General features: G+C 53.5%; 1 protein-coding gene across 1 annotated transcript in view; it reads left to right on the top strand.

Annotated features, from left to right (window-relative positions):
* The first annotated feature begins 7,175 nt into the window (after positions 1-7,175).
* EFNB1 (ephrin B1) overlaps positions 7,176-16,456 on the top strand; it is a 22,048-nt gene continuing 12,767 nt past the window's right edge. Inside the window, exons 1-2 of the mRNA XM_010715105.3 lie at positions 7,176-7,181; positions 11,507-11,513. The gene's annotated coding sequence lies outside the window, so the exon portion shown is untranslated. The remainder of the gene's footprint in view (positions 7,182-11,506; positions 11,514-16,456) is intronic.

The raw sequence follows: 16,456 nt of genomic DNA, 5'->3' as shown, positions 1-16,456 counted from the left end.
CTCCTGGCCATGGGGTTGCAGCAGGCAGACACCTGGCTTAGTGACCCTGGAGCACAGAGCCCTGCCTTGTCCTCACCTGCCCTGCATGGGACGGCTCTTGGGCATCTGCACAATGCAGTGCATGAGAAGATAAATGCTGCAGCGTAGTCCTGGATTTCTTGCTGTTGTTGTTGACGATATCAGAAAATAAGAGCACAATTCATGGGTTTCCAGGCCAGAAGGGCCTCTGTGATCAGCCACACTGACCTCCTGCATTCCACAGGCATTGCCTTGGCAGAAACCTCACTGCTCTACTCCAGCTGAAACATATTTTTTAGAAAGATACTCGGTCTCCATTAGCAGACTTCGAGTGATGGAGATCCTGCTCTGTCCCTGGGGATACGATCCAACGCTTAATTGCTCTGACTGCTAAAAATGTGCTTCTTATTTCTAATCTGGATTTGCCTTGTTTCAGCTTCCAACCAGCGATGTTGTAATGCCTTTTCCTGCTAGATTAAAGAGCCGCCTGCTATCAGAAATCTCTTCCCCATGCATATGCTCATGGACCGTGAGCAAGCCACCTCTTGGTCTCCTCAATAAATGAAACAGCCGGAGCTTCTTCGCTCTGTCACCACAATGCTTATTTTCCGCTGCCTTGACTCACTCCCAGCTCTCTTCTGAACCCTTTCCAAGTTCCCCTGCTCGGGTTGGGATTTTTGCAGCAGGGTCCTTGTGCCATGTGGCCAGGCAGCAGCATCCCTCCCTCCGCCTTTGTGGATACAGCCAAGAATCGTGCTCATCTCCGTGGCCCCCCAGAGTGTGGCCAGCCAGGGCTGAGCTCTGCCCTGACGGCTTTGGGAGAGGAGTTTTTGAGTGTTTTGAAGCCCAAGAGTACATCAGGGAGGCTGCTGGTCAGTGCTCATGTACCTGCCTGGTCAGGAGGACCTGAAGTGTGCAGTAAGTATGTGGGGATGCTGGGGACATGCATCCTCTGCTGGAAGCTTGGCTGTATGGAGGGCAGCCTGGTAGGGGAACCCGGCCACCCATTCCCATCCAGTGACTCCATCCTGGCCCTGCTGTCTTTCACCTCATCTTCCATGTTTGGTGCTGAAATGAGGTGGGATTCAAAACGGCCAAGCACTGCTTGCAGGGTTGGGTGGGGGTGGCTGTGGGAATGGGGAGGGGGAGAAAAAGGGCTGGCTCGCATCCAGCTCATCACTACAGGCAGCACGGGGGGATTCACCCACCGTCTCATTAGTGCTTCAACTCATGGAGCTGTTGGTGCTGGGAGAGCAGATCCCTGTGATATTAATCATCTGTGACCCATCCAGGCTGTGTTTTGGTCTCCTCTCTGAAGCCCATCCTGTTCCCATTCCCTCCCCTCCCAGCGAACTTGGCTCTGCGGCCGGCCAGAGGTCGGCATTTCTCTTCCCTTCAGAACAATGGAGCATGGACTGCAGCAGCCGACACATAGCAGCCTGCTGATGGTTGCCAGCTGTGTTGCCTTAACATCTTCCCATTATCTCCACACTGCTGGCTAACCCTATCTTGGGGGAAGCTTCGTCCTGACTTTGGCAGAGGAAGGAGTCTCCCTCCCAGCATGGAAAGCTGGCCCGGTGCTGGCTCGCTCTGCCCTGAACATCTGCTGCTGGCTTGGTGGGGAGCGGGGCTGACACCGGTCTGTAGGAACACACGCAGCCATGATATTGCTGCCTGCGTGGGGCCATGCACCACACAGGCCAGGGCACTGCACAGCTGTGGGTATCACTGCCCTGGGCATCACACAACCCTGGGTATCACACAGCCATGGCTATCACACAGCCCCAAGTATCACACTGCCCCAGCAGAAAAGTCTTCCTGTGTGCAGCCCCTGCCACTCAGGTGTGCACACGTGCACACACACACGTGCATGCACACACACATGAATACACACATGCACACACACATGCACGCTCCTCCCTGCCGGCCACGCGTGCGCACTGCTGCAGAGCGGGATCGGTGTCTGGGCACATGAACTGCTTTACATCAAAGCAAGAGCAGCTGGAGCCTTGGATAAGTGCAAACAAAACCTTTTTTTTGAAGCCCTGGGTGGCTGCGGGTGCATGCATTTCCTCCTGTTACTTTCTCATGACTTGCTTTACCATGTGCAGACTGGGACCTGGCTGAGAGGCAGAACGATGCCAAGAAATGCTCCTTCCTGCTGGAGGCAGATGCCTGAAATGCAAAGGGTCATGTCCCTCCAGCAGGGTGGGCTCTGCCCAGGGCACACCGCTCACCTGGGACCGTCCCAGACATAGAGGAAGGACCTGGGGGGTCTCTCCCAGCCCATTGGCAGAGTTTTGTGAGTAGGGTCCCAAGGAGTTGCACCCTGAGGGCTGGTCATGGCTCTGTGCTGTGGTGCACAGAGGGTTTGGCTGAGCAGGGTGCAATGCACAGCTGGGGCACCCTCACAGTGTGGGGCTGTGAGGATGCGAGGGGCCCCGCCGACGGGAGAGAGGGTGAGAGTCCCACGCAACTGGGGAACCTGAGCGTCTCTTGCTGTTTGGGTTTTGAGAACATCCTTAACGGAAACACATGTGAAACACGTTCGCGGTGGATCTACCCGAGAAGGCTTTTCCGTTTTTGCTGTGTTAGCAAACTGCAGCCAACTCTTTCTCTCCGCCGTGAACTACTGAGCAGGGACCTGGACTCTCCGCTCCGCTTTCATTCAGAGCCTCTGCCAGCGTCATAAACCCAGTAAAACGTTATGGCACTTTGCACCCACTGGGAAACCAAATGTATTTTAATGTATATTTAATAGATTTCAGGTCTTTCTGTTATTAAATTTGCTTTTCGTTTGCCCCCTCCCCCTCTCTTTGGTACATCAGATTGAATGGGAAATTTTAAGTGTATTAAACCGGCATCTCGCAGAAACAAATCCAGATGGCCTGGTACAAATCAGGGAAAAAAATCGCATCACAATCTATTAGAATCTCGGCTCAAATGCAACGCACATTTCGCCAGGCAGGGACCGCCCCGCTGCTCTATGGCAGAGGAGCTGCCTTCACGTTTGGTTCCTTGGGGAGGGATGGAGCAGGGGCTGCTGGAGGGATCCCTCCTCCATCTGCCACGGTGTAAGAACACACTGAGGTTGGGCATGCTGTGTTTCCTCTGCCACGACCCAGGGCTGAACGTGGCCCCAGCACGAGCTGTCCCAGCGGTGCGGTGGATGTGGCTGTGTGCTTCATTTTGTTGTACTGAGCTGTGTTCCAGAGCAGTGTCCATCCTCCCATGTGCCCTTCCTTATTTGCCCATGGTTTGCGTTCGAGCAAACAGAGCTACGGGAGGAACATCCATGGAATCAGTGAATTTTAAGGCATTCTTGTAAAATATTCATAGAAAGCAAATTTTGAATTAATACAGAATGTGTGCACTGAAGACTTGGTGCTAAGAGTCATCTGCTCAGGGAACGGAAATAATCCCCTATGACCTACGCGGCCAATAAAGCAGCTTGACTTTTGAATCCTTGCAGTAAACTGCCTGTGAACAAGACGCAGGCCAAGAATTATTTGCAGAAATTATTCATTAAGGGCCTAATCCAAAACCCAGCTAAGTCAGTGGAAAGATCCCCCTATGTTAGGCCCCAAATAATTTTGGATAATGAATACATTTGAGAAAACAGTGATCCTTTCCCGGACAACTCAACTACCAGGAGAAAAAGAAGCAGCCTTTCCCAAGCAGAGTTAGGGGCTGTGCATGCTCTGTGAGTGGCTCTTGTCCCACTGCATCTTCTTGTCCCCAGCCCCGGGGACACCTTGGGTGCTGCACAATGTCCTCTCCTATGTGGCTGTGGCTCTCAGGGGATGGGACAGCATGGCACCCAGCAGCCAAGCAAATTGCAGAGTACCCCGTGGGGACTGGGAGATCTGCTCAGCGACAAAAATATAATTGTTGTTATTATCGTCATTATTATTCCCATTATAAAGTGGCTGTAATTCCATCAGTGGATCACAGTGACAGTGTAAAACACACGAGCAAGACTTGGAGTTGCCTGAGGCCCTCGGCACTGGAATGACACCATTAATAGCCATGCAGTTTTATTGCCGCGTTTAGTACTACACATTATGTCCCACAAATCCTGCCACATTACTGCACGTTGTTTCCCATCCTGCCTCAGCCTTGTTTGTGCTTAGTGATGGGGTGGGGGAAGTTTGCTCTGGCTCTGGGTGCCCCGTCCTGCTCTGGTGGTGATGGAGAAGTGAGCACTGTGAGATGTCATGGGGCCGTGGTCCTGGTGCCCTAAATGGCACTGTGCTGTGTTTGTCAGCTCACGGCATGAGCACTATCTGCTTTCAGCATCGGTGCGATGGGAAGTGAGTGTCAGGGAGTGTGACCCCGTGTCCATCTGGATGCAATTCCAGCCCAGCATCTGAAAATCAAATACATATTATTGAAGCATATCAGACAGAAAGGGCTCCTTTCTGGGCTGCTCCCTTGGCTTGTGTGTCTCTGAAGTGCACATTAATGGGGTCGTTGTCACACACGTGTGATGTGCAGCAGGGTCAGCCTGGCATCCTGGCTTGGTGGGTCCAACACTGGGCTGGGCTCAGGGTCACTGTTAGGGCACAGCACCTTTATCTCCCTCAGCACCTAAGGTGGAGAACCATTCCTTCCCTTCACCCCCTCGTGCTCCATGTAGCTTGAAAAATGTGGAGCGTGAAAACAGCTCCAATTTGGGGAGTCGGCAAATCCTCCGCATCTCCTCTCCCAGCCCTGCCCCCACACCGTAGGGGATCTCAGGCATGTGGCTTTTTGCAGAAGCCCAACTCCCCTGCTTGCTGCTCCGCCAGGGATTGCTGGGAGGAGCGCTGAAGTGCTGCGGCGGTGGGAGCGTCTGCAGGCAGTGAGCATCCATGGAGCATCGCGGGGCCAACCCGCGCGCGGCATCGCACCACGTGGCCGATGGCACGCGGCCAACGCAAACGCCATGGTACATGAACTACAAGTAAACACAGCTTGAGTTTCACATGTCAAATATGCTCAACAAACTGCTGGCGGATAATCTACAGGCCAAGAAACCAGACAGAAGAAGTGGATGATGAATCAGTCGCGGTGATGAATAAATTAGGGAGTGCAGCGGTGTGCCCAGAGGGGTGCAGAGGGGGTGAGGAGGGCAGTCCAGCAGGCACACGATTGCTGCTCAGCCCAGAGCTCACTTCCACCTGGACCAAAGCATCTTCCTGCAGCCTCAGAGGGCTGTGCTCCATGGGGCAGGGCTGTGTGTGTCATCTTTGGATGAGGGAAAACAATGGGGTTGTGCTCAACCGTTGACAATCCCTAATGGGGTCAGGACACCCTGCAGTGGCTGGGCTTCACGAAGATCCCTGTATAGAGACCACCTCCTGGGTTATGGCCTCCCTCCTTCCCCTGCTTATGGACTGCTTCATTTCATCCCTGTGCCATGCTCACTGTGACACACTGGGGCACTGTGCTCGGTGCAGTGTCACTAGGTGAGAAGGATGGCACTGCCCAGCAATGTCCCCTGCCAGGGGGATGCTTGCAGCCCTTATTGGTTCCATTGGCCTCTGGCTGCACAGGGCAGCTGGAAACTCAAATTCCCATCTTCCAAACTCAAACAGGAAGATTCATTAACAGTAAAAATATACAGAGCCCCAGCCCTTCAAAAGCCTGCAATTTATTTTACTCAAGGCAGCCAAACTGTATATAACCCAAGATGAATGCAGGGATCAGGGAGCTGTTGAGGAGCAGGGGAAGAACATGTGGGGACTCTGACAGGACTGGGCAGGAGAGAGGTGTCTGTGAGCACTGGGGACAAGGGCAGTGGGGACCAGGGGGCTCTCTGGGATGACAGCAGCTGTGGGGCGATGCTGAGTGATTGATGATCAGGCGAGGTGAGCAATCAGTGTGCCACTTCGTCCAGCCAGCAGACCTGGAGCCACTGGTATTTATACAGGCCCCAATGTGATTATTATTGTAAGGAAGATTTCTCTAATCAAAACTCCACAATTACACACAGGCCTTTCTGATTAATATTACATGATAACAGCAACGGGGCACATCTGGCAAGGGAACCTCAAGTTCTGCACTGTGAATGTCATGGAGGGGGATAGCAAATGCCTCCTCCTCGCCTTGGGGATACTTGGGGTGGCTGATGACACCTCCGGTGCATGAGCCTTGGCTGGAGGGAGCCCAGAGAGAAGCATCAATGCCCTCTGCACATAGCATCACCCATGAGCTGCTGTTGAGCTGCTCCACTTTGCCCCGCTGTGTGAGATGAGATGCTATGGATGCTAATGTGATGTTTGATGGAGGATGGAAACTGTCTGACCTTATATTGTAAAAAACAACAAATACGTAGCAAGGTGGCCAGGCATGGAAATTCCATCCAGGCTTTCGGTGCCATGAGCTCCGCTCTCCAGTGCAACCAGAGGAATTCTGGGTGGTGACCCCCCAGATCCACGAGGTGTGGCCATTTGTTAGGGGATGTGGCAGTTCTGGGGCTGGCTTTGGACTGAGCATAGCTGCAGGGTCACCTGCTCTTACTCTCCAGGGATATGTCATGGATCCTCCTCTTTGCACAGCATCTTCCTTCGGTGCACAGGATTTGGGTGTGATGAGCTCAGTCAACAAAAATTATAGATGAAATCCCATACATTGCAAATACAGGTTGTAGAAGAAATGCTGAGACATGGCCTGAAGCAATGATGGAGCACCTGGTGGGAAGGCAGGGCCAACGCAGGGGAGCTCAGGTGCATGCAATGTACTGGCTGATAGAGCCAGAATCCAGCCTTCCCAGACCTTATTTAAGGATTGGCATTGGAGGTAAGGGGGTCTTGCTGGAGATTCCTGCCTGAGGTCTTCTAAAGGTAAGGAACTTTTTTTCCTTTATTTCTGTGCCCACAGCTGTTGCATTCAAGCAAATATTGCTTTCCACTGCGTCACATTTATGTTTTTGGAGCAGCTTTACCTGAAAACTAGAAATGCCCTCGCTTGTATTGCCATGGACTAAGAAATGAGTGCAAGCACCTGCAACTTCTGGAGCCAAGTCCTCACACCTCTCACGTGTTTTCAGGCTGTGGAGGGAGATGCAGAGCTGCAGAGGTGCTCTTCTTCTATCTCTAAGAAGGGCAGCAGGAGGAGAATTCTTTTTTTTTTCTGGTAGAGATATATGGGGATGGGAAATGCTTTGTGGGCATCAGGATGTAAGTGCAGAGTATGGGGAGTGCTGGGCATGGCATGCAGTGTCCAGAGTAACCTAGGCTGTGACAATGGGTTGCATGGGGCTGTCCTTTCTGATTTCCACAGTGCTGCCAAGCTTGTCTCCTTTTTATGCTGTTACCTGGAGCTGCTCTGCAGCCAGCACTTGAGGTTATGCATTATCAGAGATTTATGAGGCATGATTTATGGGCCTGGCTGCTGTGCTGGTGTTATGTACCCTGACTGAGGAGTCCAAATTTATGTGTAAACTTTGTTCTTGGATCACTGTACCTCCAGAAATAGCAGAGAAATAAAACCATTTTCCAGTCACCCAATGCTCCCAGGAATGGGGAAGCAGAATGGGTCTGGTGTGGGCCATCCCATACACTGCGGTGCCAGGAAGGAGCTCATAGCCCCAGGACATTGCTTATTCCTGATACGGCTCCTGGTCTGGACAGGGCCGTGTTTCATGGCTGCTCTCAATGCTCCAGTGGGGAGTGGGCACATGGGTGATGTGCTGTGCCATCCTCTAGAAAGAGGCTGTGGGGACATTCTGCCCAGGTCCCCAAGCTAGTGATGGCCAGTCCTGCAGTGTGGATGACCCCAGACATGTGCATGCCCCCTGCTCACCACTCTGACAGCTGCCCCCAGCACAAAGCAATCCCTGCATGCAGTGCAGATCCAGGGCCAGGGAATGCTCTGCTCCCGGAGTGACACCGACCATCTGTCCCCTCTGTCCTTGACATTCCAGCATTGCTATTCAGCCTGTCTCCGGCTGTGACCTGCTGGCAGTCCTACTTGTCTCACAGTCCATTAGGAACTGTGCCATGGCCTGGGAACACAGCAGCTTGCTGTGCCAGGGTCTGATGCAGGCAATGTGGGTTCCACACCTGTTTGTAGCCCATAGCACTGCTGCGGGGTCTTAGGGTGAGGGCTGGCAGCTCCTATCATGCAGCCAGGATTGTGCTTGCAGCCTCGCTCTGGAGAGCACTGGGATCAGGGTTGGAGGGGCACAGCCACCTGGCTCCCACCAGGAGGGCTCCTTGCTCTGGAACAGGGCTGTGTTATTTGCTCCATGCCTGCCAGGTCTCTGCTACCCTGCTCAGAACAGCCATTGTACAACAAGACACAGCATTTGCTTCTTCTCTCGCTCTCTATGCCATGCAGTCTCAAGGGAGAAATGTGATCTCAGAGGTGGTGTCCCCAAGGTCCCCATTGTGATATTCAGAGCAGAAAGTCAGCTCCTAGCTATAAGGGCTTCCTCCAGCCCTTGGCTGCTCGTTGGCTGTTCTGCCATTGGCTGTCTGGTCCTGGTAAAATAAATAAATAACTAAAAAAAATTAAAAAAAAAAAATGAAGTAACAAACCGCTGAGGTTTGCTGCATGGCTGCCCTCCCCACCGCTCCCCAGGTATGTGTTGCTGTAATAGGATTTGGGCCCTGGAAACCCTTCGAGGGAGGATGTGAGGTTTTCATTATGTTAACTCCTTCATGCGTCAGAGAGGGTGAAACCCTGCCAGGGCCACACTGAGTCCCAGGCTTTGCTGGAAGCCATGGCCAGGGCACTACAGCATGGGGAGCAGCAGTGGCTTTCTGGGGACGGGGAGGTTGAATCCCTTTTGTCAGCCTATGGCTGCCAGTGGTGGAGAAAGGATGGGGAAAGTCATCCTGGGAGGCAGCAGCTGTTGGGCTTGGGCTGGGAGCTGCTGCCACTGCCCTGCAGGGCTCTGTCCAGATGGGAGTCCTTTGGGTGTTGCAGTCCCACGGGTGCCGGGCTCTCTGGGCACTGCTCCTTCGGCTGGTTTGGCCAAGAAGATCCTGAGGAGCAGTGCCTGGCTCTGGCAAATGCCCACCGACTCCCCAGCACTGCTCCTGTCCCTACATCCTTGTGGGCACCTAGAAGAGCTCACACCTGGCCCAATTAGCACATTCTCAAATACGTTGAAATAAGCAGGAGTGAAAAATGTCAGACCAGGAGTGAGGTCCTGGCGAAGGAGGGCCCTGCCGTGCTGTGCCCCTGCACTGCGTTTGCTCCTGGGACTGCGGGGGAACAGGGCTGGGTGCTCTGCTTCCACCATCCCTGCTTCCGTCTCAAAGTACCCCTGCTTTGAGCGTTTATCCCAAACAGCCGGCACTTGCCTGCATGCCAAGCCAGGGGTTATCTGAGGCTGCTGTCTCATTCATCAGATCCTCATGTTTCATTTAAAAGAAGTATATATATCCTCCCAATCAAAATAACAAGCCTATAACATCTCATGAGATAAAATTGTTGCACATGAAGCAGTAGTACTCAATGTGAGTGCTGCATGGAAGCTGGAAACCCAGCTCTGTGCCATGAGAATTCTGAGCTCAGCAGTACTGCACTGGGGTCCCAATCATGGAGGGGTGCCTGGGGGTCCCACACTGCCTCCAGCACGTCCCCCTGGGGGTTTCCTTTGGGCCATCACCTCGCCGTGTCCCCTGCTGCCCCATGCAGGCTGAGGGTCCGGGGGCCCTGCTGTGCAGCCTGGGGTTAGAAAGCTTGGGGGCAGCTGCCCACTGTGGGGGCCATGGGACACAGAGGCCCCCGGACCAGAGAGGCTGGAAATGGGGAAGAGTCACAGCACAGAGACTGAGACTATAAAGGGAGCTGAGGAAACTCATAAGGAGGTGTAAATTGGAACAATATGGGCTGTGTCGTGTCCTGATTTGGCTTCAGGGAATTAAGAGCTAATCTTTTCCCTGAGACCGGAGTTGCTGGAGTTGTGCATGCAGCACACAGGGGAGTTTGTGATCTCGAAACAAAGCTGGTGAGTGCCAATGCAGGAGATGCAGGACTGAGACTTCAGATGATTATTTTTACATTTGGTCTCTCTGTGGTTATTGAGGTCCATATTTAAAGTAAAAGCCTCTTTGTGCAGATTTGTCCTTTTTTTTTTTTTTTAAAATGAAGTATCCCTGTGTGTGCTCAGCCAAGAGAAACAGGTAACAAATTGGTGACAGTGGGCTGGAAATCAGTGACAGCAGGTTGCAAACTGGAGGCATCTCACAGGGCTTGCACATGGATAATTACAGCAATTCCAGCCCGGTGATCAGGGACAGGAGGGTGTGGGGTGGCTGTGGGGCTGAGACCCAAAGTGAAGAGGCTGCACTGCACGTCCCTTTGTGGGACACACGGAGGCTGTGCACATTGGAGCTGAGAAGTGGTGTTGAGTGGTTTTGGACAATAAACCCAGGAATTATGAGGAGTTGGCACTGGACACTGGACTGCAATGTCCAGTGCATTGGTGCTGAGTGTGGGTATAGCAAAAATTACCATTACTGCTCCTACGGAGGACTGCACTTCTGGGTTCTGCCCTTTCACATCCCCGTGGTGTTTTCATGTCATGCCCAGCAGAATGCTGCTTGCTGCAGCCTTGCCCTGTGCCCCAGCCCACTCCTCCCCCATCTCTCTCACTATCTAGGTCAAAGACTGTCAAGCACAATGGGGAAAAAGAAAGGAAAGCAAAAGCCAGCATCATGTCTTTTATGTGGACATTATTGTCCGCTTGCAACAGAAAACGCATCCTGCCTGTGCCTTAGTCTCCAGTCTTTCCCACCTTGCTGCACACACCAGGTCTGAGCAGGAGGAGGAAGAGAAGGAGGGTTTGTATGTGTTGGAGGGATCAGCACAGCCAGCCTGGAGGCAGGGCCGTCCCAACCCGAGGAACATGGTGTAAGCTCCCAGCACCTCAGGCAGCCTGGCTTGGAGTGCTGTGGGTGCTCCAGGAGAAGGGCAGCCTGCAAGTCCCACTGGGTGAAAGTGTATTGGATTGCCTTCCCCAGGAATAAAAGCCTTTCCTATTTGGCATATTGTGCTCCCAACCCCAGGTCCATGGGGTTGGCTTGGAGGACAGCACAGTGGGGTTGTGTTGGGTGATGGGCAGCACCAAGGAGGGGCAGGGTGCTGAGCAGCCCTGCTCAGGTGCTGGCTGGGGAATGCTGTGCAGGAGGTACCAGCTGCAGGCAGCGCATCTGAGCCTGCCAGCCCAGATTGTTTCAGTCCAGCAACCTCACAAGTGGCTTTGCTAAAGCTGCAAGTTGATCTCATGGAAGGAAATTGAATTGTTGTCGGGGCTGGGTTTTATCTGGGCTTTGGGCTCTGCTGCTTGGCTTGGCCTATTAGCGTTTGCTCGTCTGATTACAGACGCAGCTCAGGGTGAGAGGTCGGGTTTAGATCACTTCTCATCAGGCTGTGTGCTGCTGGGGGCTGGAGGTGTGCAGGAGAATTGGGCCGTGTTGGATGAGTGCTGGGTACAGAAGGAAAGCCCAGGAAGGGCAGCAGCTTCTCAGGGCAGCAAATCAGTGCTGAGTACTTCAATTCTTGGGAGTCGGAGCCCAGGATGCGCAGGGTGCATGGCACAACCACAGGGCTTTGGCAGCACCATGGCCCATGAGCTTTGGTGCCACAAATTTGGGGTGTTCCTATTATCTCTGCCCTATCACGACTGGACTCAGGAGGGGATCTCCAGATGCTGGGATGGGTTTTGGAGCATCTGATGATGAGTGCTTTTTGCATCTGCCTTGTGGCATCCAGATCTATAGGGATTTTCTTTTGAAACGTGTCCCTCCCACAGCAGCGAAAACAGGTGACCATTTTCACTCAAGAAAATGGAGGAGGGGAAAAAAAAGTCTCTTTTCTCCCATAACCAACAAGACTCGGGGAACTGGAATTTTAAGTGCATACCTAGAGGGAAGGTGCCCACTGGCTTCCTGACGCTGCCTTCCCGGCAAAGCCATAGGAGGCAGCCCGGCGGCCCTAAGTGCCCCTCCGCTCGGGGTCTTTAACGACCCTTAATCACCAGCTCATTTGCAGGCACTTTCCCCACTACTGCCCTCCCCCAGCGCGGAAATAACATCTGCTACCCAACACTGCCCCTATAAACCGCTCCTATTTCACATCACAAAAAATATACAGGGCATTAAACTAGGTATGTTTTATAGGGGAACTGTCAGGCGGCTCAAACCCAGGCTCTGACCTACTTAAAAGTTGTCCTAATCGGGGGAGGCATGTGTGCGTGTGCTGAGTTCACATCTCCGCTTCCATGTGTCACCCTGGTGCTAAGGAATGAAAAAGGGAATTATTTGCAGAACTGGAGTCGCTTGGCGGTGGGCAAGGAGGTAGGAGAGCAGTGCTGTGCGTGCGGGGTCACTGACTGCTGCCCCTTGGGGACGTTGCCTTGCCCAGTACCATGCAGGGAAGGGCTGCAGCATGGAGCATCCTGCCCAAGTTCCTTGCAGCCAGGATAGGAAGCAAGCAGGATGGGAAGGTCTCACCCAGCCTTGATAGCAGCCCCGGTTCCTGCTGCCCACGTCTGTGCTGCACTGGAGACATCGGCAAATGCACGGCGTTGCAATGAGTGCCTCATGCAGGAGCTCCATGCTGTGCTGCAGCTCTTCCCAGCGGCTTCCCGGGGTGTTGGAGGCATCAGCCTCCTTCCCTTAGGTGTCTGTGGGGGGCTTTGGGTTTCCTTGCCCTCCACCATGGCCATGTGCAGCCTGTGAGCTCTTAAACACCGGATATTTATGAAGTGTCTGTAAGCTTTCTGAAGGCTGGCAGTGCTGCCAGCAGAAACACCCCTTTCCTTTCCCTTCCCTGCATGCTCCCGGCTCCCTGCCAGTCTGGAAGGAAGAGAAATGAGGCTTTGCCACTGTAATTCAAACTAGCATTGAGAGCAAAAGGTGTCGTGGCAAGGACAGACCCAACCAGGCCCTTGGCCAGGAAAGCATTGCCCGATGAGCTCCTTGCTGAGGCCAAGGGCTGGATGGGGAGGTTGGCCCAGTCTCCAGAGGTTCTCTCTGCCAGCCTGCGCTCTGCACAGCGCAGTGAGACCCCTGTAAAGGGGCTCTGTGCATCTGCTGCCGTTGGGCAGGCTGGTAGGTGACATGGCTCTCAGCTCCTTGGCACATCCAGTGTGGCTCCAGTGCCTCTCTGGGCTGGAATCCCCTTTGCCTCATCCCTTGACATGGGGCAGCCCTACCATGGTGAGCCACCACCCCCCTGCCTTCACAGGCTGTGTCTGCAGCCCATGACAAGTCAGGATATGGAGGAGGGGTAGGTCGTGACTCTTTCCTTGGTGCAGAGGAGGGAAGGGCCCATCCTGTCCCTGGGGCACTGATTCAGTCCAGCTGGGAGCCTCTGCTGGGCTCTGCCATGACTCACAGGGTGAGGAGCAGGCACCCACCCTGGTGCATGGGAGCAGTGCCAGGCATTGCCACAGAGAGGAGAAACCACTCAGCCTGTGGCTTCCTTGTCTGAGCTGGGGCCTGCTGCGAGGGGTGGCAGGAGTTAAAAATGCTCCTGTGCCAGTTCTCATTTCCTTGGAGCTGTTTGGCATCCCTGTGATCAGAGCAGCACTCATCTGTGCCCAGGAGGTAAAGCCTCCAGCTGGGATGCTGTGGTGTCCTATGCCATCCCTCGGCTTGGCTGTTCTTCCCATTCCCAGATGTGCTTGGATGAAACAGTGAAGCAGAAAGAAAAGATGGGGGGAGTAGAGCTTCACCCCCGGGAAGGCAGCAAGTCCGAGGTGATGCCTGTTGTCCAAGTGGCTCTGCGGGGTGGTTGGTGTCCCCTGGGCTCCTCTGTTCCAGCTGTTCCTTGAGGACCTCCCAGCACTGTCCAGAGGGCAGAGTGCAGGACTGCCTGGCCACGCAGTCCCCGTGGCCAGACCCTGCCCTGTCCCCTGCCTGGCTGCACGCTGTGAGGCACCATCAGCAGACATCAAAGGGGCTGTTTTAATAGGGTATTGAGTGTTCGGAGCTGGTGCCCGGGTATCTGCTGCTTTCCATTCCCCCCCATGGCACTTAGTCCCTAATTAAACTCTACACAGCATTCCTTTCCCATCACACCTCATAAAAATGAGGAACCCACAGAACATGGGCAGTGTTACACCGCGGATAATGATTACAGTGCGGTGCAGCGTGGCTGCGGTTCCAGCCGAGAGCAGAGCCCCTGCCAGGGAAAGTGTGACCAGGGAGGCGGGGTGCTCCTCTTGGTGTCAGTCGCTTTGTGTTAGCATGTGTGCAAATGAGCAGCGATCCACTGCAGGGAGAGCAAAAACTCTGCAGGCTTGAAACGTGCCCCAGCGGGCAGGGCTGTGTGATCTGCGCAGGGCGCAGCGTCATGCAGAGCGTGGCTGGGAACTGCTGGGGGTTTGCACGGAAGGATTCGGGATGCTCAGGTTATAAAAGTGGGTCTGTAGCATGTAGTGTAATAGCAGCCAGCATGAGCTCCGAGTGAGCTCTGGGGGTGACCCATCCCTCTGCCCCATAGGGAAGCCACTGTTGCTGCTCGGCTGCACACTGGGTGCCAGCAAGAACCCGAGGGTTCCGCTCCTCCATCCCCCTTTAATGTGTTTTACAGATGTGACAAATATCGAAGGAATTTGTTTTTTAAAGCCTGTTTTGATTGAAATCACACACAAACCGGCTCATGCTTGGGGCCTTCCTGTAAGTTATTATTTTTTTCATTTGGGGGGAAGATTATGTTTCTTAGGCAAACAGGAAAAACAATGGGGAAAAAAGGCTCTGTTTGTTTCTTTAACTTGCAGCTCTCTGTTGGTGTGATTCCCTGTGGTGGGTAGGATGGAGATGTGGTATTTGAGGTGCCTGTCCCGTGCTGTGCCATGCTTTGCCATTCCATGCCATGGTGTCTTGTGCTGTGCCATGCCATGCTATACAATGCTGGCAGCAGAGATAGAGGCTTGGTAATGCAGCCCCACTGCACACGGGGGAGTGATGGCCCAGTGTAGGTCCAGTGAAGGTCGTGGGCTTTTTCTTGGCTTTTTGAAGAGTCTCCTGGCTGCAGTGTGTTGGGGTTGCTCTGATAGTCCCCCACTATGGGTGACCCTGCTGAGACACAGCTGCCAGCACATCAGGGAGAGCTTCCTCTGCCTGTCCTGGTGGGAGGACAGCTCTCCGCAGATGTGAGGCTGATGAAGCCTATGTCTGTGTTCAGCAGGTTGTAAATACTTCCTGATGACGTTTTGGGGACTATGTTTCTTTTTAGGGATTGGAAAGACCCCAGTGTGCGTCCTGGCAGTGACTGTGGGTACAGCACCCTTTGGGACCCTCTGCTCCCAGGTTCCAGCAAAATTGGGTGCCAGCAGCCCACGCAGGGCCAGCACTAAGGGAAATAGCATCCTCCATCCTTCCCCCCCATGTGCTGCAGTGTTCAACCAAGAGTTTTTCACCATGACAAGGATGTGCCTCCATGTCAGGAGCTGCGGCAACATCCTCAAGGCCATCCAAGCAACACTGGTGCATTCAAGCAATGCTGGTGCTGAAGTGTGACCCAGTGGGGACCTGGTGGTGTTGTCCCCTACCAGTTCCATAAAGCCAATGGGGACATGGGGGCCCTGCTCACAGCGCATAGCCTGACTGTGGCTGCAGAGAGCAGGAGCCCCGCTCGGTGGGAATGCGGAGGCGTTTGCAGGTCATTTCAGCATGTTGTTCCAGTCAAATATTTGTCTAGTTAATAAATATATTGTTGTTTTTTTCAGTGAGGAAATGAGGAGACTGCAAAGAAAAATAATGAAAGGCCTTTCTTGTGTAGCCCCGCTCTGCGAGAACCTGGATCAGGCCCTCCTCCTTCTCCTTGGCCCTCATGCTGTAAGAAATCCTGCTGCGGATTTCACAACGGAGTGATTGACAAGATTAGAAATTATCTCCCCCTCTCTCTACATATAAGGTTACTGCCGCTCCAGGCACAGTGTGAAATTCCCCTCGCCGGAGCTCATTAAATGGGTCAATGGATGCGTTCCAGCTTCTCTGCAGTTCACAAAGGGCTGAGTCCTGGCCACCCCACCAAACTCTGTCCCAGGCTGTTGACGAGTAAGTGCTTCCATATGGCTCACCTCAGCATCTCCAGAAAGATAACAGAGAGCTAATGGCTTGCAGATTCCACGGATGCTCGTCATGAGATGTGTGGGGGGACAAGGGGCTCCAGGCTGATGGGAATGGAAGGGACTGTCCCCAGACCCTGCCAGGGATACAGGGCATGGGCATAGGGCAGAATGAAGGGAAAGGTTGGTGGGCAGCAGAGCTGAGGCTGCACTGGGCTGGTTCTGAGGTTGTGTCATCCTCACAGCCCGGGAAAGCAATGATGGGCACCAACAGCAGCGAGGTTCTGGGCCAGGTCCACACGCAGTGCTTCAGGTATCAGCAATGCAGAACATACTGATGGAGTTTTGGTGATGTGAAGCAGGGGAAAAAGACAGGTAAAGCATTCCTTCTGAGATGTTTGCTCTTTTCTCTTTTTTTTT

This window comes from Meleagris gallopavo, chromosome 9 (assembly GCF_000146605.3).
Source record: "Meleagris gallopavo isolate NT-WF06-2002-E0010 breed Aviagen turkey brand Nicholas breeding stock chromosome 9, Turkey_5.1, whole genome shotgun sequence".
Taxonomy (NCBI): Eukaryota; Metazoa; Chordata; class Aves; order Galliformes; family Phasianidae; genus Meleagris; species Meleagris gallopavo.
This window is presented reverse-complemented; position numbering and strand designations above follow the sequence as displayed.